This window comes from Ochotona princeps, chromosome 23 (assembly GCF_030435755.1).
Source record: "Ochotona princeps isolate mOchPri1 chromosome 23, mOchPri1.hap1, whole genome shotgun sequence".
Classification (NCBI taxonomy): domain Eukaryota; kingdom Metazoa; phylum Chordata; class Mammalia; order Lagomorpha; family Ochotonidae; genus Ochotona; species Ochotona princeps.
This window is the reverse complement of record NC_080854.1, coordinates 10,535,056-10,547,957: the sequence shown is the minus strand read 5'-3', so window position 1 is coordinate 10,547,957 and position 12,902 is coordinate 10,535,056. Positions and strand designations below refer to the sequence as shown.

General features: G+C 41.3%; 1 long non-coding RNA gene across 1 annotated transcript in view; it reads left to right on the top strand.

Moving 5' to 3' along the window:
- The window catches only part of LOC131483101 (uncharacterized), a 33,978-nt gene that overhangs the window by 20,585 nt on the left and 491 nt on the right, over nt 1-12,902 (top strand). The gene's annotated exons all lie outside the window — the stretch shown is intronic.

The following is a 12,902-nucleotide window of genomic DNA, read 5'->3' as shown; positions in this document are numbered from 1 at the left end:
GGAGGGGTTCTGATGGAGGAGCCTGGGCAACTCCTCTGGCAGGACACAGTCCCTGCAGGTAAGCGCGAGAAGCATGATTGGAAACAGCCCAGAATAGGCCATGGAAAGTTTCCCACTGGCATGCATTCGGCATGGGTCAGGAGCAGACCAGGCTGAATCAGTTCATGTCATCCTCTGGCAAATCCGATCACCAGAACAGAGTGTGGAATGGGCCGGGTTTGGTTGCGACAAAACCAGTACACATTATGGAACGCCAGGGCGTGGTTGCCTGTACTGGATATGAATGCAGCACCCATCCAGCACACGTGAGATCCAGGAAGGGAGGGGCAGAGCTGGCGGGGGGGTTAAGGGGCTGGTCCCCTCGCTGGACAACCACTCCCACTGGAGAGTGTTGGCTGGGATAGAGACAGACACGACTAAGCAAGGCTACAACACCTGTGCGCTGCATCTGGACAAGATCAGGGCCACAGCATCAGCTGGCAGAAGCTGGCACTGGGGACTAATTCTGTCGAGTCAAATCACAGGAACACCTAAAGAGTGCATAAACCGGGACAGAGAGACCTGGGAGGGAAAAAGTGGGTTCCCCCTTCTTGGGTCACTATTCCCGTGGGAGGGCATGAAAACTAGGACGGGGGCTGGGATGGCTAGATAGAGAGGTACTCAACAATATCTGTGAGGGCTGGATGGTTGAGTTGGTTAGATAAAACCAAGCTTTAATACCCATTGACAAGTACCAGAGCCAAATGGGATGGGGGACAGATTGGTCTTCTGCTACACATACTGGCAAACCAGGGTAGGGGGCGGTCTGGTGGGGGTTATTGTGGGTCGCCCCAACTAGGCTACAGCTCCCACTGGTTGATGTAAGGGCCGAACCAGACTGGACTGCAACACCCATTGGTTCCAGTGCAACTCGGGACTGAAAACAGAACCAACACAGCAATTGCAACCACCAGCTGATCAGGGTGATGGACTGTGCCGGGCCCTGTGCTTGCTAGAACATACAAGAATCTGGTCTGGGAATACCTCAAAGTATCTTTGGAGATCTCCCCACTTGAACTGCTGGACTCAGAATTCTAACCAAGAAGAGACAGAAGACAGAATAAGACAATCATTCATCTCAGCTACATGTTGGCAGCGAAATATGGGACAAATGGAGACTTCATGATGGACCATATCAATCAGTGGACCACCTCATCGAGCGAAACTGGCAGTGACTCATAACTGGAGAACTATTAACTCCACTTGAGCACATACCTCAGAGCATGCCCCACATCCGGGACTTGGGGTGGGCGGGAAACTGGGTGGGGCTTCTCCCTCAATATCCCCTTTTACCTCAGATACATGATGGAAACAATATGGACATAATAGCATTGCCCACCTCCTTATCCCCCTGAACCTTTTTTTTTTTCTTCTCTTTCTTGATTTTCCTTCAACTATAGTTAACTATGTAAAGATTGTCAACAACAATACAATAAAATGGATTATAAAAAAAAAAAATACCTTCTGTTGGTTTCTTGAGAATGTTTCTGTGAGTAATCTACTAAATCTCCTCCAGTTTCCCCATTAGGGTGTCTTCCATTTCCTGCTGGAACCCTGACATACATGACACAGCCTCTGTGATTTGTTTAGTTCTTATCACTTATTCTTCCGCATTTACCCTAATTGGGGGTTCATGCTGCAAAGCTGCTTCATCTGCTACATCTGTCCAGCTGCTGCAATACTTAAATGAGCTAAATATATAACATACCTACCAGGTGCCTACTACGAGTTTTTAGCTTATGTTGGCTCCTCGTCCCTTATTTATAGCTTGCCATCTTCATCTCATCACTGAACACACTGACTGGTTTGGAAGGCATGGCTTGTTCTTTCGAGAGTCTCCTTGTTCCTTGCCTCCTCCTGCCCTACAGTCATCTATCAATTCTTCCTGAGAGGGATGTTTTGTTCACTCTTTCCTGATTTGCTCAACCTTACTGGCATGATCTCCAAGGTAGTCATGTCCTTTTTGCCTGGGTACCAGAATTTTCTACTAATTACAGACTGACCCTCCTTTTCTCTGCTGCACTGATTTGAAGGCATCTCAAAACTCTACCCACAGAGATTTCCCAAACTAAAATCTTTCAGTTTCATGGCAGGCCTATGGTTTTTCAATTCCCAAACATTATCTCTAGAATCCATTAACTTATTTTTATCCACAATTATATTTCTAAACAAGAATCTCTCACCATCTGGAATTTCAAAGCTCCTAGCCTAGAGGATTTCTCTGCAACCGATTGTTCTCGGGTTGTCATCTCTGTTAAATGTCCATGTGCAGGTGATGAGAACCTTTCAGCCTAGTTGTAGCAGAAAATTAATTCTCTAGACTGTGCAAAAAGTTAGCTAGTGAGGTTGACCATGTCTGTTCACTTGACACTGGATAGGAACTCTGCTAGGAACTAGGGTGCTGGTTTCTGCCCACAGTGCATGCAATAAGACTTCGGGTGAGCAGTGACTCTGGGTACCCTCACCCATTCACTTGTCCCAACTACCTCTGACTTTTGAAGAAGGTATTTATGTTTGTGAAGAATGACTGAATCCAGACTCTGTCATTGAATCATTGTATGGATTACTCTCTGTGTTGCTATCAATGAACTACAAATGTTTACAGTGGGTTATGATCCTATTAAGACTCTATTTGATTCCTAATAACCCATTCTACTCCAGCCTGGATCCTATATTTTGGTTGAAAAATCCTATGTGCACTGAGGCACCTGCTTCTAGGTTCTGCTTTTCTAGGTATCAGACTTTGTAATATCTTTGTTTAAATACAATTTTGAAATATCCACATGGTAGAAAATTGGCAGCCATAAGGCTTCCTACAGGGTGCTCTGTAAGTGTTGACTCTGGTTGTCTAGACTTCCTGAACTGTGCCTTCTGGATTTTTCATGTCATCTATGTCAGTTGCGTTTTCTTTGGGAGAACGGGGTTATTGCATGGTTAGTGCTTCATGGGCTCTTTGTTCTGTGCCTTCTGTTTGGGAAGGGTGATATTTCAAAAACTCTTATGAAGGAGAGTATGTTGCATATGTTGCACAGAGGATTTGAAGTGAGTCTCCATGAGTACACACTTATGAATCTTCTTAGAGTACACCATGCACAGTTAATGGAAGAAGCAGACATTTGACTTCTTCAATCCACATACACTGTGGTTTAGCTTATTTTTTCTGTTCACCTACAGAAGATGATATTCTTTTTGAAAATATCCAAAATTATACCTATGTTGAAAAATGGTGGCACTCTATTTTACACATGAATTTTCCTGTGAATAAACAGGACTTTCAAAGTTAAAGATACTTTTTTAAGGCTTCAATCTCTTTTCAACTTTTTTTTTGCTTGTGACATTTATTAGATTATTTTTGGAGGCTGGAGTAACATAGACATTTACTTTTTATTTGTCTTTTTGGTCCTATTTTTCCAAATAGATCCCACAGGTAGATCTAAAAACTAAGATAGGTACATGCCAAAAGTTATGTGAGAATTTAGGAAAATAAATACAAGTTTTAAAAATGTGAAAATCTATTTTCAAAGATTTATTTATTTAGGAAGACATAGTTACAGCAAGGGAGAGGCAGAGAGAGAGAGAGAGAGAGAGAGAGATTTTCCAGCTGCTAGATGATGTATATACTGTAAGTTCACATATCACTGGAAATCTTAGACAGGATCAAAGAGTAAGAGATCCAATACACCTAGCTAAGATAGGTTCACCTTGTTCGCAATAACCTAAATCTACAGAAATTTGAGTAAACCGCATTTCTGATGTGTCTGAAAACTCTTGACATTCATGCATTTACAGACTGCAATAGAAAACCAGAAGTTTATAAGACAGGTCTCTTTCATTTATTTTCCAGGGCTAATCCCAGTTATAGATGTTTTAATGCTTTGGGAAAAGTAGAGTATCCCTCAATTTCAGAAAGAAGCAAGCATGCAAGATGGATTTTTTTTTTGAGCCACAATTATAAAGCTTGCTGGAAGTCATCTAATTTCTACATTTCATCTTAGCCAAAAGGCTGAAAAGCGATGGAAGTCATCTATTTCCAAAGATTGTTACCTTATATGGAGAGCTACACGATCACCAAGACTATCACATCTTCAAATATTTGAAGATAATCTGTGTTTGTCTGGTCTGATTGCGTCTGACACCAAAACAGGTTAAATTATAACCATAAGGAACTGGGATGGCTGTGTTCCCTGTACTCCCTTCTGAAAAGCATTGAGTTGTCTTCACAGATCCCCCAAAATGCTGCTCTCCCCTGGAAGCTCCATGGCTTTGCTGCAGAGGTTAACATTCTAGTGACTATCCTGTCACAAATAACAGCTGCAAAGGTGCACAATGAACCCAAACGGTGCCAATCAGATCCTCTTCCAAAGAAATTTGGAATTTATATCAATAAATATTTATAGGTATATACAAGATTGCATAAAAAATTGTGGAAAACAGAATTAAAGGATTATTTCGTGGCAAAATATCTTGAAATCTATGCATAGAAATTCTTAACAAGTTTGTGGAAAATACAAAATTCTGCAAAACTTCAAATACAAATTTTGCTTTTCTTCCAAAGTAAACTGATTTTCCCTATCTATAGGCAAGTGTTGGGTTGTACTGTATCTAGGCAAGTGTACAGGTCTGGGGCCTGGTTAATGCTGAATTCATGTTAACTCTGCTAGTGTGCCAGCATAGTTGTCTTTTTTTTCCCAAGATATGGGGTGGAGCAGACATTGGCAAACTGGCACAGGGAGTCTAGGGACTCACATCTAAGCATGTATGGGCGCCAGGCAGGTAGGCAGGGCCCCAGCATGGCACAGCATACCTCCAGAACACTGAGCTTAGGGACCTGCATGCTCGCGGGCATGGAGGGCTATGGATTGCTCACAGAAGGAGGTCTAGGGATGTGTCGAGGGAGGACAGCTGGGGGAGAATGTGACCAGTGAGGGGGACTTTCACCAGATAGGCTACTGCACTTACATGCAGGTAAATGAGGAGGCTGAGGCTGGGTGATTTGCAAGATGAAAATCAGAAGACCTTTCAGGTCAAATCAATACACCTGCCCACGTGAGAGACCTGAGCTTGGCTTGTTGATAACAACTACAATCTACTGACAAATATGAAGGTTATGATAGTAGGGCCTGCCTGGCAGGGCTTAACCACAGTACCCGCCAGTGAGTGTCTGGACTGGGGTGGCCCATGACACTAACCAGCATGCAAGAGAACTGGGTCTTAGAGCAAATTCTGGAGGGGATTTGTCAGTTCACCTCTGAGGGACAGCCATACTAGCTGGGTTGCTCAAGGGCTGGGAATGGTGACAGGTTGAGCTAGGCATGACCAGGGAACTCACTAACACTCATGGGAATTGGGGTTGGGAACAGGCCACACTGGCTTGTGGGAGATAATTCTTGGCATCTTCATGCAACTCCAAGTACGGTGACACCAGGCTGGAAGCTTGAGCTCAGTGGTGATGGGAGTATGCACACCATGGGAATTTGATACATTCTAGAAACCTGTGTTCTTCTTGAGTGTCACTGGTCCAAATTTACAGATGAGGAAGACTGCAGGATGAGAGATTTTTAAAAATTTATTTTGAATTTTTATAATTATCTATTACCTTCCCCAGGAGCTACAAAGATAACAAAGAGAGGGCCTGGCGGCGTGGCCTAGCGGCTAAAGTCCTCGCCTTGAAAGCCCCAGGATCCCATATGGACGCTGGTTCTAATCCTGGCAGCTCCACTTAACATCCAGCTCCCTGGTTGTGGCCTGGGAAAGCAGTCCAGGATGGCCCAATGCATTGGGACCCTGCACCCCCGCGGGAGACCCGGAAGAGGTTCCTGGTTCCCGGCTTCGGATCAGCGCAGCACCGGCCCGTTGCGCTCACTTGGGGAGTGAATCATCAGATAGAAGATCTTCCTCTCTGTCTCTCCACCTCTCTGTATATCTGACTTTGCAATAAAATATATAAATCTTTAAGAAAAAAAATAACAAAGAGAAAAACAAGAATTTGAACCCAGTGTTCAATGCTAAGCCAGCTTTGGTTTTAGTTTGTATGTTTTTTTTTCTTAAGAGGATCCTATACATTACCCATACCATTTTCCTTGCCTCTCATATACTATTGCTGTATTTGTGGCAATGATAAAGACCAACTACGAGTATTTTAGCTGACCATTAATGATTGGGCAGTAAGGACAAGGATTGGCAAAAGAGTAATGAAAACCAAAATGAACAAGAATAGATGTTTAAGAAAAGGAAATGAAGGGGAAGAAGATAACGTAGTGGGTAACCACATTCTGTTCGATATGAATCTGCTAGAAATTAGATATAAGGGCACCGCTGCATTCTCTGAACAAAGTACGAGTTTTCTCCAACTGAGATGACATCGACTCTCATTTCTCTGATTGGACACTCATCCCTCAGATGCAATATTCATTGCTTTGAGCCTCAGATAAATGCCCTGGAAAAACTACTTCTTACTTATAAAATTCTACACTGCTTTGCATATTTAAGACATCTAAATTCCACACACATATGCAAAGCTATGCAGCTCATCCTAGCACACAGAACCATAGAAACACGAATGCACACATCCCCCAAGATGGAAGATTGCAACCTGTAAAGGATGGAGAGGAAGGTGGCGTTGATTTCCCTGGAGCCACTATTTTCCAAAAATAACTGTGTTAGCTCAAGAATGATCACATTAATAGATGTGAAGAGAAACATTGTGCCAGCGACTGTGGACACGTGCAGTAAGATACACATGTGAAATCTTGCCACAATGCTGGAGATGAAAACGTGACAGATAGGTTACCATGGAAACAGAAGTAGAGATGCTAGCTACTAACTCTGAATTCCAATTAACCATCTAGCCTTTCTTTATGTTACAAAAATTGGTTGCTAGGGCAACTCAAACGATTGGCTCAGGTTATCAAATTCATTTCAAACTGAATTGAAAAGAGGTGTTTTTTTTTGTAATTGTATGGGTCTTCATCTAAAGGAAGCATTTATACGGATTCACACTGTTCTCAGGATGGTATCTGCCTTGGTGAGATTCTCTTTGTAATTTTTCCTTCCATCACTGCAAATATGGTTAGGCAAAGACTGATAACATTCTTTCACATTTTCCTTTATAATTTCGGGGAAAAAAACTGAAAGAAAATCATCACCTGATAAGACCTATGCATGTGTGCATGTATGAAGAGACTTCAAAATGTTTGTGGAAAATGCAGTTAAAAGATAATTTATGTGCTGGAATTTGGCTAGGCAGTTAAGACCCTGACTGAGATTCTTTCTGGATCTCATTTCCAGGTGCCTGGATTTTAATCGCAGCTCTGATTCCAAATTCCATCTTCCTGGTGATGCAGATCTTGAGCATAGCAGGTGATGACTCAATTAGTTGTGTCCCTGCCACCTGTGTGGGAAATTGTGCTTAAGCTTCAGGCCCCTGGCTTAGTTCTGGCCCAGCCCCTAGATGTTGAAGATATTTGGGGAGCATTTTGTTCATCTGCATTTTTTGCCTCTCAAGTAAATAAATAATTTTTTTTCTAACAGTAGAAAAATGATTTTGAGATGCACACTTTTCATAAGTTTTTTGAAGTCCTATCCTGTGCATGAACACGTGTGTGTGTGTGTGTGTGTGTGTACAATAAAGCTAATATCCAGGAGACTACGTTTGGTCAGGTGACCATCTGACTGTATAACATGAAGCACACATCTTAGTTATCTGGATAATTTCCAGTTATATTGATATGAATCATGTTTTTGTCTGAGAATCAAATGTTAAATTGAAAAGTTTGATGTGGGCAGGAGTCAGTGTTGCTATTTTCCAAGTCTGAAGCGTATGTTCACGGCAGAACTCACCAACTAAGACCTAACTTGTCTACCACTCAGCAGCCAGGAATCTCAGTATATGGCACCTAACTTCTTTCATCTGTATCATTGACTGAGAGCTTTGGCTGTACATCTGACCACTTTGGATCTCATCTGCTGTAGCCATCCTGCCCCTAAACACAAGCATTACAGCAACAGCTTCCCAATCTATCACTAGCAGCCAGAGTGAGTTTTAAAAAACCATGACTTAATGTTGTAATTGGTTGTAAATATTAAGTTGGGGCTTTTAATTGATTGGGATGATATTCTGCTGGCTCTACCTTCAGACCAGAGATGGTCTCACCAAGAAACTATGAACTTACCAGAACAATAAGATGCTGGACTGTATGCTTGGTAAATACCTCCAATGAAAGAATCTCAACTGAATTTGAACTATGAAAATGCAACAAGGTGGAGCAATCCACCGTGGGGGGAGGGTTTTGGGAGGGGTGGGGGGAATCCCAGTGCATATAAAAATGTGCCACATATTACAATGTAATTAATAAAAAAATAAATTATATTTAAAAAAACCATGGCTAATGTTGTGGCACTGTAGGCTAAGCCACCGCTTGCAACATCTACGACCCACATTAGATTGCCAGTTAAAGTTCCGGCTATACTTCTTCCAACCTAGCTTTCTTCTGATGGGACCAAGGAAGCAGCAAGAAATGGACTGAGCGCTTGGGTCCCTGCCAAACACCTATGAGTTTTTGGCTTAAATGCCTGACAAAATTTCTGGCCTCTGGTTTTGGCCTGGCTCAGTCGTGGATGTTTCAGGCATTTGGGGAATGAAAAGAATAAATGAGAAATTTCTCTCTCCTTCTCTTCCCTTCCCCATTTTCTCTGTCATTCTGCTTGTCACATAAGGTAGTAAGTATTTAAAAACATGTAAGTGAGTTCATGTAAATTCTCTTTCGACTCAAACTCCTTAGGCTCGCGTTATGTTAAATTTTTCTTGTAAGGGACTCAGAACAATCCTAAGTATGGTGTAAGCATGTATTCATTGGATATACATGTACTGAGGACTAACCTGGCTCAGGAGAAGCAGCACTGGATAATGTGGAGAAATAGCCCTGACCTTGTGTGGAGGAGTGGAGATGTCTTTGTTCCATGAAAGAAGAAGAGCATTCCTGTCCTTCCCCCCCCGAGCAACAGTAACTGTTTTTCTTGGGCATCATACGGAGGAGAAGGCTGAGGTGGAAGGTGAGCTAGCTGTTTCCTTAGCAACACAGAAAACAGAGAAAGTCCCTAATAGCAAATGGTTATCTGCTGTGTCCAGGGTTTATGGTACGGTGGAAGCAAACTGAGAATACTCTCAAGAAGAATTTGATCTTAAATCCTACCAGTCCAGAAGAGCTGTGATTTAAAATAGGAACTGAGTTCCCGAAAATGAAGGCAATCAGAGCATTTGATGAGGCAGCTCTGTTGCCATCTGGAGTACCTGCAACCCATAACACAATGCCTGAGTGAGTCCCCGCTGTGCTCCTGATTCATGCTTCCTGCCAGTGCAGATCCTGAGAGGCAGCAATGATGACTCAAGTGATTGGGCCCCTGCCATCCATGGTAGGAGACCAGACTGAGGTCCCAGATCCCGACTCTGGACTGGGTCAGCCCTGCTTGTTGCAGGCATGTAAAACGAGAACCAGAGAATGGGAGGTCTTGGTCTTCCTTTATATGTCTCTCTGCCTTTCTTACAGATAAATTTTAAACAAATGAAGAAACCCACAGCTGTTAAAAATCTCACTTTGTGGCCTAAGGTTCATGCATGTGAATAACACCACGTAGATTAAAAACCTGCCCTGAACTCAGAAAAAGCAATCACTGCTTCCGTGCCTGATAATTAAGAATTCTAAAATAATCCTTTGCCCATAGCTTAGACATCATTGTGTTACTCTTGTTGGAACATTGTAATCCACCACCAACATAATATAAAAATAGCAAATCATACTAGCTTTTTCTCAGATGTTGCAGAGCCAATATATACCTAATTTTGTGTACAAATACATTTGACCTTGAGGTTCTTCTTAACTGAAGCTTATTGTTGCAATTGGCTGCAAACAGTGATAATCAAAATGACACGGAAGCATTTTTCTTTGTTTTCAGCAATGGTTTGATTTCCATTCCTTAAAACTGGCTGGATGGATATTGTTCTTGGCCATGTGTTCTGTTCTGAAGTTGGAAGAGAAGAAAATTATGTACAAACAATGGCAGAGAAAAATTCTGAAAGTACTTCAGAATTGTAAACAGACATGTTAGAGGTCCTAGTCACCAAAATATTAGAATTTAAAACAAACTCTCCTTCCCAGGCAAGAGATGGTAAAGAGTGGAAAAGCTATTCCTTCTTTTATACAGCAAGTCATTAAACTCTAGGAATTTCAAAGTAAATATATCTTGTTACCAAAGCCAGCAGGATTTCCTCAGTAGAGACATTACTGCTGAAGTTATTTTGAGGTTAAAAGTAACCTAGCTCCCAGTTGTCATATGTCCCTTCTGCCGCAGCATGTGGGAAGAGGTGGTGAACTGTAGTTAATAACATTTTAATAAGTTAATTCTATTGTGCTTTCTATTGATTACATCTCAACTATGAACATCATACTAAATTTAATGCAGCTTATTACTGATTAAAATGCAACTAAGGATCATGCTGTAGCTTCACCAAAATGAATACTTTTCCTAAGGGTGTGGAAGTACCAATCAATGAGGTGTGTTTAATACAATGTTAAAGAAGAGAGAAAGTATGAGATATTGCTTTATTCTACTACAGAGATACAGTGGATCTCTTTGCTGCCGGGATGGCGTAGTGGCCAAGTGCGCAGCCTTTGTGTGCAGACACTCCGGGTGCCAGCCTGGGCTACGCATCATGTAGGACCTGAAAAAGCACTAACCACTCAGAGTAATAGTGCCTGTATTTTTGAGTTGCCTAAGAACTAAGCAGATTACTACACAGTAAGTTTCTAGAACAGTAACTGCCAGAAAGCACATGTGGTGTGTGAACTATTACTCCCATGAAAAAAATAGACAATGTAGTCTTGATGCTTCTTTAAAAACATTGTATTATAATTAATCCTCCTAATTTCTCTCATCTGTATCATTGACTGAGAGCTTTGGCTGTACATCTGACCACTTTGGATCTCATCTGCTGTAGCCATCCTGCCCCTAAACACAAGCATTACAGCAACATCTTCCCAACCTATCACCAGCAGCCACAGTGAGTTTAAAAAACCATGGCTAATCTTGTGGCACTGTAGGTTAAGCCACCACTTGCAACATCTATGACCCACATTACATTGCCAGTTACAGCTCTGGTTATTCTTCCTTATTTCTATGTGTATATTATATATATATGTTTAATATTTATGGGAATTATTCATAATATTTATATATTTACATATAGTGTGTCATGTGTATATAGCTGAGACCGTAAGTCATCTAATATACAAATAATATTTCTACTGAAATATTTTTACTAGAACTTAGAGTAGAATACAAGATATTTCTCCATTCAAGTATTTTATTTACAAAAGATTCTACAACTTTTAACATCTACTGAGACAACCAGTTCCTGGTAGATGTGTGAAGTCCCCACTTACCAATGATGGAACAGAAAGTGACTTTTACACAGCACTGATGATACACTGAATTATGTATGTAATGTGAAACTTGATATTTTAAACATTCAAAACCAAAGGTAACACAGTGTTTCTTAACTGCTAAGAAGGCTATTTTACATACAGATTACCTAAGGGTCAGAGTAAATCCAAACTAATTTAAGGTTAAGTCCAAAACTCATTTAAACACAGACCCCAAGCCTGAAAGCTTGCCTGCTACCCTCTTCTTCCTTCCATATAAGAATATTTCAATCTCTTCTCATATCTGCATAATTAGCATTTTATGTCACCCTAGCCCTGAGATAAATACTAATTAAAGAAGATTTTTTTTTTCTCCTTGTAAACACTTAGCTCTGAAACCAGCACTTTGAAATGTGTTATCACCTGGTCCTATAAAAAGCAGGTTGGGTAGGGTGGTTCCTGAGACCTGCTGAGGAAAACATTTGCCATAACCTTAGTGGACACCTCTTCAGCATACACACTCTTCGTAAATATAGCTCACAATTGTCAGCATGAAGCACAGGGAAATGAGTTTCTGTGGAGAAAACAGATCTGTTTGTTTATTCCTAAAGATCCGGTGATTCTGTGCCCTCCACTTGTTGGCACACAGTGACAGTTGGCCCTTCCACAGTGGACAAAACATTTCCCCTGGCATGATCTTTTCCATGTTTCCACGGCCTATGCTGAATAAAGGCCAAGTTCATTTATAGCTATTTCAAGGACAGAATTTAAGATTATCTCAATGGCTCTCACAACATTTGCTTTTCTAAGGTGCCATGGCATGATACCCAATCTTGATTGGTTCAAAGATTTAGGCTTACAACATCTCTACAAGCTGAGGAAACTCTCATGTTTATAAAACACACACTCCTGCCATCCAGAGGCCTTAGCAAAACAACTTAAAAACAATGTACACTTTCCCCATTTCCATTAGTATAAACTTCCTTAGAACACTCTCAGGTTTCTTGATAGCAGAAGAAGGTTAAATAAATGTTGAAAACAAACCTTTAGACTTGCCTGGCTGGATTTTTGAATGTTCTCCAAATTCCAGCCTGGCCACTTCTTTCTGATGCCTCTCTTTTAATCCTCAGGTGTTAAAGCAGTTGATAATCATTAACTCACAGATTCTTTTTAAAAGCTTCCTGGATGGGAGATGATCCAGCTCATAAGTGGGAAAGCATGTCTTCATTCTGGAAACTTGACGGATGCCTGCTCAGATCCTGTGTGCGCTGTTTCAGGCTGATGTTATAGTCTGAGCGCTTGCATTAGGGTTTTCTTCATTACTGATGTACAATGTGTTTTTGTTAAATCAATGAAATTTGGTTAACATAATCTTAGTCTATGTTATTTCAGTGGCATCACCTAATGTCTAAATTCGGAAGAGTTGAAATTATATACCAGTACAGT